Consider the following 14,935-nt stretch of genomic DNA (forward strand, 5'->3'; position numbering starts at 1 on the left):
TTCAAAGCAGTCGCCGTCCATGTGTTGACTCTATGGAGAAAAATACAAATTTTCGAATTTCGAAAAACCAAGCCTGTGAAAGGTTTTCTTTCACCAAGAGCTTTAAAATGAACCCTCACATGTTGTAAATCAGAAGAGAATTGTAAAAGTTTGAGAGTCGGGGACCCCAATGTCTGTCCCCGAGGTGCGTTCTACCTTCATTTCGTAAACAAATTTCGTCGTGTTTTGCATCGAACAGAAGACGATTGAGGAGTTATGACAATTCAATATAAATGCAAGAAATACTAGAAGAATCATTAATGACAGTGACCCATGGATTTCTATCAAAACAATTTTATTTTCTTATCAGTTTGTCACGTGTGGGTATCACATATAAAGAACTCTTGCAAATTTGTTGAACTACACAATAGTTCAACGTTCTTTTATAGTTGTATTGGGTACAACAATCTAGGTACAAAAACTAAACATTACAATAGGTAATGCTATTTATGAATTTCTATAAACGCATCACCTTTTCAGGAAACAGTTTATAAGCTTTGCTAATTTTATTCATTACCATCAACACAACGTTACCTGCCCTACATTAATTGTTTTTGTATCCCGACTCGGTTTACTGTCCTGAAATGATCTATAAGCTCCACTATACACCTGACTATACATCCGTCACTGTATGAAACGTTAAGATGGCTCAGCACCGAATGATTAGCAAAAATACTTGCAATGTTTGTTTATACATCGGTAGCTACTGTTGACTCGCATAGCATGTTTAACATAAAAAACACTACAAGGTATCATTGGAAGATCAGGTTGGTGTCTTGCCAGGCATTCTCTATGACAAAGTACAAAAATGCCTGCTTTGCTATTCTGTTCACCAAGATCCATAAAAAGGCATGTTAAAAGACGCAATTGCTTGTTTTTTTCCAAATATTACAGAGATATGTAATATATTTTCTGTGGCTATTATGATTGCTAATTTCTCTTGGTCGTTTTTTTTTAAGTTAAAGAAACCACAAAAGTTACAAATCTACTATCACGATAAAAATAGCATGAATAAAATAGGAGAACTGGAAATTTTAAGTCACTTTATTTAGTATAAAGGACAGAAGCAAAGATATCAGGATAGCTTGTGTTGTTGGTTTGTCCATTTTCCCTCCAGCACAAAGGTAGAAGTCTGCAGTGCTGCCTGATGCCTTACTATCGTCACACACTTTTTTGATAGCCCTGAAGAAAGATAAGAAATTATGTTTAAAATCGGAAATTAAGTTTGACATTATGTAAAGCTAAAGGAAGTTTGTTCCCGGAAAAATAGTAATTTTATCAATGATTGACGCTGATTAAGTTTGCAAATCAATAGGACCCAAGGAAAAGTTCTGTTCATTCAAATTAAATGTGGTTTGCAAACATTTGATAAATCTACTTTCCTGGCATAAACAGGCAACAGATATATTTGCAGGAGAAGCATTTAATATGCCAAGATCTGTTCCCTTTTTGGCAATCTAATGAACAGTCGAAGCGTCAACTGTACACCTTGTACTAACAAAAAAAATCACCGTTGATACAAATATTATAAGGAATGGTTTACTCGAAGGACTTACGTATCATTACTTATGCAAGTCGCCTTGAAGCCCATGGATTCAATTTTTTTTAGGAGTTCCAATACTGTCCCACGGCTGCAATTCTCTCTGAAAGAATCATTACAATGTACTTGAAACCATGCTAAACAATCTGACACCTGCCATGGGGAGAACACATGACGTTAGTTATTCAAGATAGAGCCATACATAAAAAGTATTTTCGCCGACATGCATGCAATAGTGATCTGCTTGTGCCAAGGTGATACATGCATTTCCCCAAAGGTTGAAGGGCATCGCGAACTTATTGATATTTGTAAAACACAAAAAAAATGTGAGCAGTACTGAATTTCCGATACATCATATTTATTATTTAATCCTTGCTCAGAATAATTTCGTCCAATTAATCTGGTCTGATCCTGATCCTGATATAGCTAGGATATATCCGTCCGACCTGCATCGTAGTTGTTTTCCTGCACTTTTCTGGGTAACCCTAAAGACCCTTTGCTAAATTTAAAATTAGTAACACTTAATGTAGCTACATACCTTATAGACACTTTCAGATATTTATATTTTTCTCAGTTATGGAAGTCCCGAACCCTAATAAAGTGTTTATTTTCCGAAAGCCCTAATATTGGAAAATCCCACCGTGCACATTTTGGTGACGTGTACCGTAAAATATTAGTCATGATATTTTACGGCAAACGCCGAGATATGTACGATAAATGTCAACAGTCTTGAAGTAATCCTGAAGTACATCTCCAATTTAATAATAACTACAGTAAACAAACAAAATGGCTGCCGCTCTCGCTCTATGATCACATTTTGCCGACAAAAATTGCGGAAAAGCTTGGCGGAACAAGGATTTTCGGGTAGTTAATTAAGGCATAATATGTTGAATCTTGTTATGTTATCCCGCAGTTATTCCGTTAAAGTTCTGTGATTTTTTAGACAAACTCTAGCAAAATTCTACCGTTCACGCACCACGGTCTACATCCGAACACTGAATTAGTGAACAGGTGACAATGTCGACACATGTTGACATGGCAACTCTCAGTGTAAACGGAGACAATGGCTGCCGTTCTCCGCTCTGTACGACGACCGGGCGCAATCGAAATCGGAAGAGATTTAAGCAGTGGAAACGTTTTGATCGGTAACGATTGTATAACGTTTTTGCGCCATAAAAATTCTTCCTGTGCGACGCCCTGCCAATAGTTGAGAACTAAGAGATTTCATTATCCTCTGGATACCTTATCCTCATCTAAATTGAACTGAACTGAACTGACTATCAAAGCGATGGATACATCACTTGCTGAGCGAAAGACAGCCTCGGGGACAATTCTGTCCACTGTGACAACGCTAAAATTGATCCATGAATATGAGTCTCTATGTAAATTGATAGCAAAAACAAAGAGTATCACTTACTCCTCTGATGTATCGAAAAGAAGGATCTTCACTTCAGTTACAATACCCTTACGTAGATATGGTAGTTCATATTTTCCAAACATACTTTCGAATCAAGCGAAAGAAAACAAAACAGTATTCATTAGTTTATCTTTCTATCCACCGATGAATTGATCTATATGGCCATCATGTATCACATAAACACATTATTGATGGTTTATGTGCATCACACACATACACACACACATACACACACACACACACACCACACATATATATAATATATATATATATATATATATATATATATATATATATATATATATATATATTAGAAACTAAATTGAAAAACACACAAGTACATCTGGGTGTCTGTGCAAAGCAAATTTTCAATTTTCAAAATTACAATTTTTCAATTAGTTTCTACTTTAAATTTCCACGCTACACAACACTGGGGAACCTGTCATATTTCAATATCACGTTACTATATATATATATATATATATATATATATATATATATTATATATAATATATATATAATATATATATATATATATATATAATATATATATATATATATATATATATATATATTTGAACATACATGTTTTCTGCAATCCTCAGATAGACGGTACTAAATTTTTCTTATGTCTTAATTGACTCTCGTTTGAATTGTTTGGACGTACCATTATACTTTGGTTTTTGGTGGAGTTCAGAGCGTGTTTAACAGAGTAGAATTATCAGCATTATTCATTATGTGTAGCTTCTATGACAGACAAAGATGACATCGTTTTCTTACATTACATTACAGGTGACTGTATACCTTTAAAGGTATACAGTCACCTATAATCTAAATATGCCCATATATGGTTAAAGGGGGCGTTCCTTGGTATTCAAAATGCCAACTGTAAAAATTACACCGTGGTTTTGATGGAAACCTATCTTCATACAACTTATTGTCAGAGCTTTTAGCGTGAAAGCGGACGTTGTAAGTGATGATTGAATGATCATTATATTATCTTCGAGTAAGTTTTATATGTTGAAATGTCGATAAAAATCCTAACAAAATAATTTGAAAAGGACATATTTCTCATCAAATTGTGATTTTTTCCCATTTCACATATGGGGAGGGGTGATGTTAAGCGATGTAGCATTGTAAATATTAATAGGCTGGTAACTCTATATTTTTATTTGATTTATATAATATGCAATATCTGAACAATAATTTATGCGAAATTAAACAAAACTGTCGGATTGGAAATCTGAATAATTCTACAAAGTATGGATAAGGCGTGGTCATTACTTTTAAGTTTGCAACAGCTTTAACTATTGTTTTGTAAGGCCTGAAAAGTGATGATTCAGCCAAAAATAGCTAAAACTTTCATTTATTATTCAATGTGGTTCACTTGTAAATAAAACAAGTGCGGCATTTCAAGAAAGGATCTGAAAGTAAATATATCGGGTAGGGCAACGCTTGCGGGAGATTCATAATTTCTGTCATTCGAATGGGATAAAGTGGGTGTACTTTAAGTCCTTCTGGCTGTCAGATTAATTTGGTGACACGTTGATTTTTTGTCGTAATCTCATCCTCACATATAAGTCTTACTGTTAGCGAAAAATAACGAAAATTGTTAGTAAAAATTTAGTGGCTCGATCACCCTTAAGCACGTTCCCAGTAAGTTTTGGTCTTTGGGCCATAAGCATGTTCAGCCCCTGCTTTCTCAGCAAAGCTTATTAAAAACTTTGAATTTACTGTACCTGCTTGAATTATAAGCACCGTAATCCCGTTTTGAGCTTAAGATAGCTGGAACAACTCCTCTTGCCTGCTTAGCAATCTGAATGGAACAACGTACATACAACGAGAATTATCTATAAGGTCTAGATACAAAGTCACAGTGTAGTGTGTACGAAATCAGTGTGTTTCCCCGCTGAAATTTTACCAATCTTGGTTGCTTAGCTGTCGTTACATGTATGCTTTCATTTATCCATATTTGTATTTACTATGCCCTTGATACGTTTCTTGACTTCCTTCTAAGCCAACCATACATGTCTTTAATTTTTTATCGATCTTTTAGATTTCAAATTATTCTTATATTCTCTATAACTAATATTATTTGATCATTGTCATCATTTTATAAATAAACTTTTAATAACTGTAATAATTCAAAATAGTATTTTTACCTCTGGTAACCATTTTTGAGTTACATAATTAAAACCCATTCGACCTATGGTAACTGTTTTTCAGTTTTGAATAAACCATTGTTGTTGTTGATGTTGTTTGAACGATTATGTTAATGATTATTGTTACTATTTGTATCTCTTGTACATCGGTTAGACGTGCCTTATACAATCATGTTATGAATGGTTGTATTTAAGCGAGCTCTGCGAATGAATTTACAGTCAACTGCAGTAAATTCGTGATCGGATTCAAACTCACAACATACAGCAGCAAGTGACAGGGCGAAGACGTTGCAGTCAAAATCGCTCGACTAAATAAATAACAGTGTTTGTATGGGATCCATTTATGTCATTACATGTTTAAACAAGATAAAACTGTGGTAAAGCAAAGACAATGTGCAAAGGAAAAGTCGTGATTTCGCTTTGTTGCAGAACTTCACCAAAAAATAAATAGTTGCAAGCAGTTAGTGTTTGCCCACCACACATTAATTTCACTTATAGGACCAATGCAATAAGTGCATGGATGCATACTAGATAATTTACTGACCAGTGAGTATAATCACTTTTACTATTTCCGATGTGACTGTATACGAGTCAATTTGGAACAAGGAGCTTGGCATATGATCTACGTATATGATCAACATTGATGAAGTGTTAGTCGCATAGGAGGACCAGTGTAGCGAAGATCCTCCACACTTATGAAAACATAACATGCTGCTTATAGTACATAGTTCTCTGTTGAAGTAGAATGAGGAGGACATATGATTTTAACACTACAGGTAAAAGAAGACAACATTAAAATTGTCATAGATCGAAACAGTGTTTTGGCGTCAGACTTACATTCATAGATACCGCTCTCCAATAGGTGTTATAGGAAGAAGTACTGTTAGAGTTTTCACAGTTGTCACATTCAAAGTAATTTACTCCCGGCATCTTCTTTTGCCCGCAAAATTGGACTTCATCAGGTTGGCAACCAGTCAGTGTGTGCGAAAGGGTCACAAAATTGCATCTTGAAGAAAATTTCATCGCTCTCACTTTGACTACTCGTCCACTCCAAAGCATCGTCTTACAAGACAATAATATCAACAAAACAAACTTATGTTAGAAAATATTGTAATCATTGTAAACTTACATGCAACATTGACCAAGGCAAGATAATTCATGCGGCACAAGAAAATAGGTAGACATATATTCGTTTTGATCCTAACGACTATTACGTTTCGAAGTTGAGTGGTTCCCAAATATAACAGCAATATATGATTTGTACAGGTCCACCGCTTGTAAAAGAAACTTTGGTATTCATTGTTTTAAGAGCGTGGACATAGGGTTTATGTGTCATAAATCATGAGGTGGTATAACGAAAATCATATGCATACATTTTCGTGTTATGACTTCGAATGAAACTTCACTTTTCAGTTCCACATAAGGTGGGAAATGAGAAACATTCGAAATTCACTGAATTACATGTTGGTTACTCTTTCTAGTATTTCATCATTCATTCACTATTTAGCATGAGAAAGACTCTCCTTAAAAGTTTAGTTTCATTGACAAATACACTGCGTACCACGTAACCTCCATACATATAATAATCTCCATAAATGAAACATCAACATAATTGTGATAAAATGCTTCAATAAATTTAAGATCGCCTATAAATGTAACAAAAGTCAATCACAGTGTAATAAAAACACAAACCATAATTGTAATAAGTGGTGATCATAAAAATACCAATAAATGTAATACTTATCAACTGTAAATATAATTAGTCTATATTGTCATAGCATTTTGAAGATTAGCCCTCTGATATTTATCTATGTAATAAAAAAGCAACTCTACACATCGTTCAACATTGGTTGTTTGCGTTCTGTGTATTTTGTAAGTGTATTTTACGTTTCCTTGTTATGTGTATAGAAATGATTAGCCACGGCGACACACAGCTTGCGTGTCAGTGCAGTGTCTATTCCAGAGTGGACAGACTGTATAAACTAAGATCCTTTAACGATATGTTTCGAAAGTTCACCACACTTTCTTCATCAATCGCCTCAAATTCATCTTTAATGGATAACTTGCGTGGAATGATTGAGAGATTGTATGTAATGCTATGTTGTCGTACTTTAAAATGTGTTCTTTCACTAGAGAAGCTATAGCATGTCTAATTTTGTTCTACTAGTCCGGTCAACATAAACCGAAAATGGGGTAAAATCTAGGACTAATTGCTACAGAAATTATTTTTTACCCTACGTTTAAGGAGGGTCCTTGATAATATACTAGAATAACTTGCATAATATTCTAAATTTGAAAAGTTTTTAAAACCATCTAAGTGGAACCCTAACGTATCTCATTTTATCTGAATGGGTGAAATGAAAAATGCCAGGCACATCATATTCTGTGACGTATTATGGTATGATAAGGGATCTTTTGTGTCTAAGTGGGAAGACTCTTTTACCACAAGTTGTCTCTATGGCACCATCAAAAGTTGTGGAGTTAGTGCTCAATCGTGCACTACTTACAAAATTCATTTGGGAGCCATTTCTGAAAATGAACTGAAACTAGGAATTTTATGTCAATGTGAGGGTAATTAAGTATGTAACAAAGCCATGACGGAGTTGGTTGATAGTTACTGACCTTGTCAATCGGAATAGTTTGATTGGTAGCTGTTAAATAAGTGGAAAAATCATCTTCAGATAAATCACAAGGTCCCTTGAATGCAAATGAATCGACGAACGTTGACGTGATATTTTTACAGTTCCTGCAGATTAAATTATATGACAGTGCGAGGGTAAGCTAGAACGTTGGTAATTTAGGGATGCAGAAATAACATAGAGACCCTTTTTTCATTCTTGTAAAAGTTTGGGCCAGAAAATGGTCACACGTGAATTTATTTGAGACGTCAGATTTGCATAACGTCAAGAATATTTGTACAATAATAGACTACACATTTTTTCTATCGTACAGATCGGCACATTCTCAGTCACCTTTTGTGTTGGAAAGTATGCAGGCAACAAAATGATGGTACTTTGATAGATGAACTGAACATGCTTTCGTGTATGAGACATATGTATTTGTGGAAATGACATTGTGATGGAAAATGAGAAATTTATACCTCCAAACTTTACATAAATTATGATAATGCGTTTGATATTACCATTATAAAGTCCTTGAATGAGGTCATTCCTAAGATCACACTTCAAAGCTATTGCACAATTGGTATAAGAAAATAATAGGTTGTGGCGGAAAATAGGATAACTGATTTATTCGAAAATTGTGTCAACAGTTGCACATCCCTGCAAACAAACATGCCAATTTCGAAAGATGTAGCTGTAATAAAGAAAACAGTTAGCAAAGTGACTCCAGATTTACATATGGAAATGGCATCATTATTTTAACAAATCTGAATGAGGTTATCCTCAGGTACTTTTAAGTAGTAAGCTATAACCATCCCTCTCCAGGTATACACAATATTTTGATACAATTCGCGATATATAGCACGAGCCGATGTGTGTTTCTGTCTGCTATTTGGGCAGTCTCGTTACTTTAGACCCAACTGCACACAACGAACATCTGAGAGATCGAACTTTGGAAACTTAGCCCCGAGACCGAGCATTTTATAAAATTGGATTACGTTAAAAGTATAACAACGACCAGACATGTATTGCGTTCATTAACAGTGTTTTTCGTCACATTACAATGCGAAAACTAACTTGTTAAAAACGACCTGCTGCGCAAAAACAGAAAGCGGGTCAAGAGTTTAAAGCATAAAATTAACATTTTTTCGTAAATTTACAATAGTCCTTTTGACGCAGTCGCAGGAGTTATCACATTGTTATTTTCTGGTCTACATCGTTGAAACACCCTGGTCTATTACAGCCAAAACTTTGGGAAAGAATATCTGATATACCTTTACTCTTAGGAAGTGTCAAGTTATTTGTGTATGAACAAACACTAGCTTCAATTTGTGAGCGGTGATGTACATTACATGTATGTGTCGCGTTTCGACTCCCGCCGAATCGAGCAAGAAGCACGCCGTTGCCATAATACTATGATTTGTGTACATCATACTCGAATGTGCTGCTTCCGAGATTTCTTTCACAATCAACCCAGACTTACTTTCACCATGAGGTGAGATACAAACCTTTCTTTGTGTGTGTCTCGAAATTCGGACTTCGGTCTTTGAAACAAGGCGGACTGTTTGGTATTAAGTTTACATAGGTACGATTCAAATACACCCCGACTGGGCAATTTCGAATATGCTATATCAGGGTCCGTTTTAGCACTGTTAAAACAGTATTTAAGCATCGGTGGAATGAGCTCCCAATCAGAATGGGGCATGGTAGCATGATGTAATGTAATTACTAAATTTACCATAACAACATGACAGTCGACCGCAGCAGATATCATGCTTTTGTCATACTATAAACATTTCTAATCAGACAATGTTCGGTTGTTATGAATATGGGTGGACAGGCTAATTCTCCTCATTTTTCTATCAACATTAATAAACATTGGGGAGGTCCTCCATACAAACGAAAAACGCGTCAATGAAAACGATAAAATTGGACTCACTGACTAATATATGATGAATTTAGGTATTTTCTTCTATTTTTCAGTCTTGCAGAAATGAGTGGTATTCGGCCCGGTATTACAACCTAAATACGGTATATCTAAAATCAATTCAAGTTTGAATAAGTTCAATAATAATAATAATAATAATAATAATAATAATAATAATAATAATAATAATAAATAATAATAAATAATAATAATAATAATAATAATAATAATAATAATAATAATAATAATAATAATAATAATAATGATAATAATAATAATAATAAATATTTACAATTACTGATTTTGCTGCACACCGATCAACTACAGGAAACTGCAGATCATACAGCTCTTGCACCGACTCAACGATACACACTATGCTTTGACAAACGTCAGTATTAGATTACAACAACTCAACTGCAAACAACTTTCGCTTTTAGCATTTCAGCGGTAAAAAGGGAATGCAGACCAATATACAGGGTTCATTTACTTTAGTGATGCAATATTGTGAACAATTTAGGTTGCAAGTGACTCTTCGTTTGGAACACAATGGCAGGGATGTAGTTGGAAACACTAAAGAACGAAAATACCACATGATGTATGTCTCGAAGTGATGCAGGCCGAGGATCTAAATAAAATCCAAGACTTTTGTACGAATGTAATGTTCAAATATATATAAGACTCTTACCAACTGCCGTTTGTTTTCTCGTTAAAGATATCACATCTTTCCTCCATAACATCTTGTAAGCACACAGAGGTACCTGCAAATATCAAGGCGGTCAGAAAGTCATGAAGCAATGCGATGCATCAATGCAATCACAAATACTAACGTGGGGATGGGGTCTGGAGGAATTCAGGACAGGAATTTGAAAATTCTTGGGGTTAGTAGAGGGGGGACTTGAAAGTTTTGCTCCGCGTACAAGGGGACTTGAAAATATTTTGTTTCATTTTATTTTTTACATTTTCATGTTCCATAGTTTTGCGGGTAATTCAATGAAAAATGAATAACATTTTTATGTAATAAACAAGTGCAAAGGGTTCTAATGATAGTAATATTTAAACAAAATAGAACCATTTTGGTGCATTTCATGACCTTTATTTTGAAAAAATCGTATGGATTGCATCTATTTTCGTTAGAAAAACAACAAGTAGGTCTTGTAACCGTGTACAAACTGCAAATTTTGATAATTGTTTTCAATATTTCTGTGCAATGTATCCTTATGTCTCCCTGTAGCATGCTGAAACACACAATATTCAGTTTGTCAATAGTCAGTATAGGTTTTGAAACAGGGTAGAAAATGCAAATGTTGATAATTTCTTTTTTCAATATTTTTATGCAATGTGTCAAATGCAGTTTCTTTCTATCTCCCCACTGCATGCTGAAAGACACAATATTCAGTTTGTCAATAAAGCGTGTGTATTTACACACTAATGATGATCTAGCCCAGACTTAAAGTCAACGATACAAATGCACAGTGCCCATACACAGACTGTGTTGGCGAGCTGAATACTGTACAGTTCAACATGCTGTAGGGAGTAGAACAAAACCGCAGTTGCATAAACTAAACAAATATATTGTCAAAATTGTCAATGCTACTGATGCTATTAAAGTCAGTGCCACGCTACATCTGCCCACATTGTCACTGTCACTGTACATCGGCAGTGAAAGTGACAGAGAAAGCTCTGACTCTCATTTATTGAAGAAGAGTTTGGGTCGCTTATGACAGTGAAACATCTTGTACACAAGATAAGGCCAGACAGCAACACATGGAAGATCAGGAGACAAAAAGGACAATAGATGCATCACTGTTCACTAAAACATGTTGAATATAGCCCAAGTACACAAAAAAGTGCATCTCCTTGAGTTTTATGGTACAATTTACTTCTACTCGTTCTACTTTGAAAGAGAAGATTTGAAGAAGAAAAATATCGGAATTTCACCCGAGTGATTATTTGTAGAGTTAAAAAAGGATTCTTTGAAAGTTCGGAGGTCAAATAAGAAATTATATGTCAATTAAGAAATTATTGATACGGACTGTGACATCTTGGAGTGGATCACTGGTTTTTGTTCATTAAAATTGGGGAGGCTGGGTCACTCTTGCAAACTCTATGAAGAGTCACTATTTTTCACCCAGGGCCTTAGGGTGCATGCAAATGGTTAGGCCAAAAAAAAAAAAAGAATGTTTCTGGTCAGGCCTTTCTTTAAAAAATGGTGCGGCGACGCGGCTTTTTTTTTTTTTTTTTTTTCCTCCTCCTCAAGGGAGGGAGCAGGGTCAGTTAAAGCGCCAAAGCTTAGCGGCTAATTTGCATAATCATTTGCATATCATTAATTTATATTTGCATATGGATGTAAGCTTGCACATGCATCCACACATACATGTACACTCACAACAAAATGCAATGGTAACACACAAGTGTGCAGTTTGAACATCATGGAAACTCTTTATTACACTTAAATAAATCATCACAGTATTGTAATTCAATTGCAATTAAAACAGAAGATTCAGATTGAAACTTTGAGAGCAAGAAATGGTTCGTCTGATTGGAGTTTCATTAATACATATATTGCTAATAAATTGTCAAAACTTGCCAACAAAGAGCAATTCAAATGCAATTGAGTTTTATATCATTTTTGAACGACAAACACGCGAATAATTTTTCATCACGGGGATAGATTTCAACCAGCGGCCCCCCCCCCCCCCCCCCCCCCCCGCATAACTTCTACTTCCACTGAACATCGTCGTTCGATTCTTGATTTTAAAATACCACCAAGATGATCACAAGACATGAACTAAGTACAACTAGAATCCTCGAAAATCAGGTGTAAAATCTTTCAGAGAACGTGTCAGAGTGGAACCAAACGCGACGCCAGGATCAATGTCAACACCTTAAAAACCTGTCGACCAACATGGCCGCCGCCATATTGAAAGTTATGCAATGTGAACTCGATCCCGATCGTGATCGTACTCAGACAAAACTCATCGTTGTACAATCATAATCAACCTCACCAGTCAACTCTTGTTTCTTTTGCGGTCCATTTCGTTGATCAAAGCATGGGAATGTGATCAAAGGCCCTGCTAGTGCTACACCGCCTACCTCTGTGAACACTTGTCCGCGATGTATACTGTCTTTGTTGGTCGTAATAGTCGTTCTGGAATGAAAATTTGTGAACAACCCAGCCGATTCTTCTATTGTTTTAACGTTCCTCTCAACACTTCCGGACAACTTATCTGATGCATACCATACTTCACACCTTCCACTCTTTCACCAGGTTAAAAGTTGCAGTGAGCGCTTATGTGTAGATAATGCATGCATCAGCTGGTAGCTACGCAGAGCGTGTGAACTAAAGGATGGCGGGAATATTTTAAAGCGTAGCGGGGAGAATCAAGGCGTAGCGGGGGGGGGGGGGGGGGAGAGGCGAAAGCGTAGCGGGACCGCTATGGCCTGGGGATAACACTGAGTTTTGTAGTTTTATCAATATAGTAACATTTAAACTGTTCATGCAGTCACTGATCATGTGCCCCAAAGAATTTTCTTTCTCTTCAGCCGTTTTGGTTTCGTGTTTTATAGTAATCAGTATGTAGTTTGCCACTGCCGCCGGCCTCAAACCAGGAAAAAAAAGGGTGACGCGCTGTTGTTCAAGTGACGCGCGCGCTGACCAGAAACATTTCATTTTTTTTTTGGCCTTAATGAATCAAAGCAGATTATATTTTTTGGATGGGTCATATTTTACAATTGATGAATTTAGGGGGGGTGTCAAGTGTTAGAAAACTTATTTGGATGGGGGTCGCTTTTTTGCACTCATTTGTAACTTAAATTCCACCGACCCCCTCCCCATCAAAAATGGAGGCTCTCTAAATCTTACTTGAATCCATTCAAGTGTTCTTCAGATATCATACAAATAGACAGACAGACAGACAGATGGACAGACAGACACACAGACACACACAGACACAGACAGACAGACATCGGTGCGACATAAGCTCACGTGTGTGAACTCATGAGCTAAAAACGCAAAGTGTTCTTCGCATATCATATAAATAGACAGATAGGCAGACAGACACACAGACACACAGACAGACATCAGTACAACATAAGCTAATGTGTGTGAACTCATTAGCTTAAAACACAAACTCGTCATATCATCCACTTTACTGTGAGCATCCTGCATGATCAAAACACTCTCACACTAGTACTTCTACGACAATACATTTAGCATTGCACTTTTATGGTCTTGTTTACGACTTTTTTATCTTATTGGTCAAGAGGCAAAAGGTAAGAAGTGTAGGTATGTATTACGCATTTATAGCATTGTTGACATACAAGACTACCTAATCACGGCAGTCAGTAAATTAGGATATAGGGGACCCTACATGTAGCATGTGGCAATGCTACATGTAGCATTGCCATTTTGTGGTCTTGTTTACGACTTTTTGTCATATTGATCACAAGGCAAAAGGTAACAAGTGTGTGTTCCGCATTTATAGCATTGACATCACAGTGAATGACCTTTAACATAAAAGACTCTACCAAATCACTGTGGTCAGTTATAAATCTGGACATAAGCTAGACCTAAGCTTGCAAAAGCTATATCGTGTTGTTGTGAAATTTGTCAAATATCCTTGAAAAAATAAACTTAAAGGCAATATGGTATACGCGGTACTATATACCGGTATTGAACAGTTGACATTTGACCTAGCTATGGATCAGTTTTATGTACACCTCTGCAGTGCACAGTACACACAACAATTAACACTCTGCTCATCTAACTTTTCACAGAGGGCACCACACCATTGGAGGTCTGAAAAATGGAATCTAAAATTTCTAAATTCCTATACTCCTTCCCCAAATTAGATGTTTGTGTAGGCTGCCTTATATGTAAACCTAAGACATTAAATTGAGATATGCATCGCTTAGGCACTTGTTAATCATATCAAACTTCAGTATCTTTCAGTTTTTCTTTATCTGAGAGAGAGAGAGAGAGAGAGAGAGAATGTACTTACGTGGTTTCTTTTTGGCTTGAGAAATTACACTGCAGAGAGAAACATGAGTAAAGATCATGCCTACCACCATTAAAGGAAGAACTCTAGGGAAGAACTTCATGATGAAACTGGAGCGCGAGCCACATTAATGTTTAACTGACTGTATGTGTCACCTGTCATGGCCTTTGACTTATTCACAATTGACGAAATCTATGAGATTTGCCTATACCGAGAATTATACTTAAGTTTA

At 35.9% G+C, this 14,935-nt stretch overlaps 2 long non-coding RNA genes across 2 annotated transcripts; both read right to left on the reverse strand.

Annotated features, from left to right (window-relative positions):
• Positions 1-317: 317 nt before the first annotated feature.
• On the reverse strand, positions 318-1,676 carry LOC139135524 (uncharacterized). Its single transcript, XR_011553006.1, has 2 exons — positions 1,596-1,676; positions 318-1,221 (listed from the first exon to the last, which is right to left on the reverse strand). It is a non-coding gene; the product is annotated as an uncharacterized lncRNA (long non-coding RNA).
• A 4,325-nt stretch (positions 1,677-6,001) lies between these two features.
• Positions 6,002-14,935, reverse strand: LOC139137704 (uncharacterized). Its single transcript, XR_011553443.1, has 4 exons — positions 14,707-14,935; positions 10,392-10,464; positions 7,781-7,904; positions 6,002-6,220 (listed from the first exon to the last, which is right to left on the reverse strand). It is a non-coding gene; the product is annotated as an uncharacterized lncRNA (long non-coding RNA).

This window comes from Ptychodera flava, chromosome 1 (assembly GCF_041260155.1).
Source record: "Ptychodera flava strain L36383 chromosome 1, AS_Pfla_20210202, whole genome shotgun sequence".
Lineage (NCBI taxonomy): Eukaryota > Metazoa > Hemichordata > Enteropneusta > Ptychoderidae > Ptychodera > Ptychodera flava.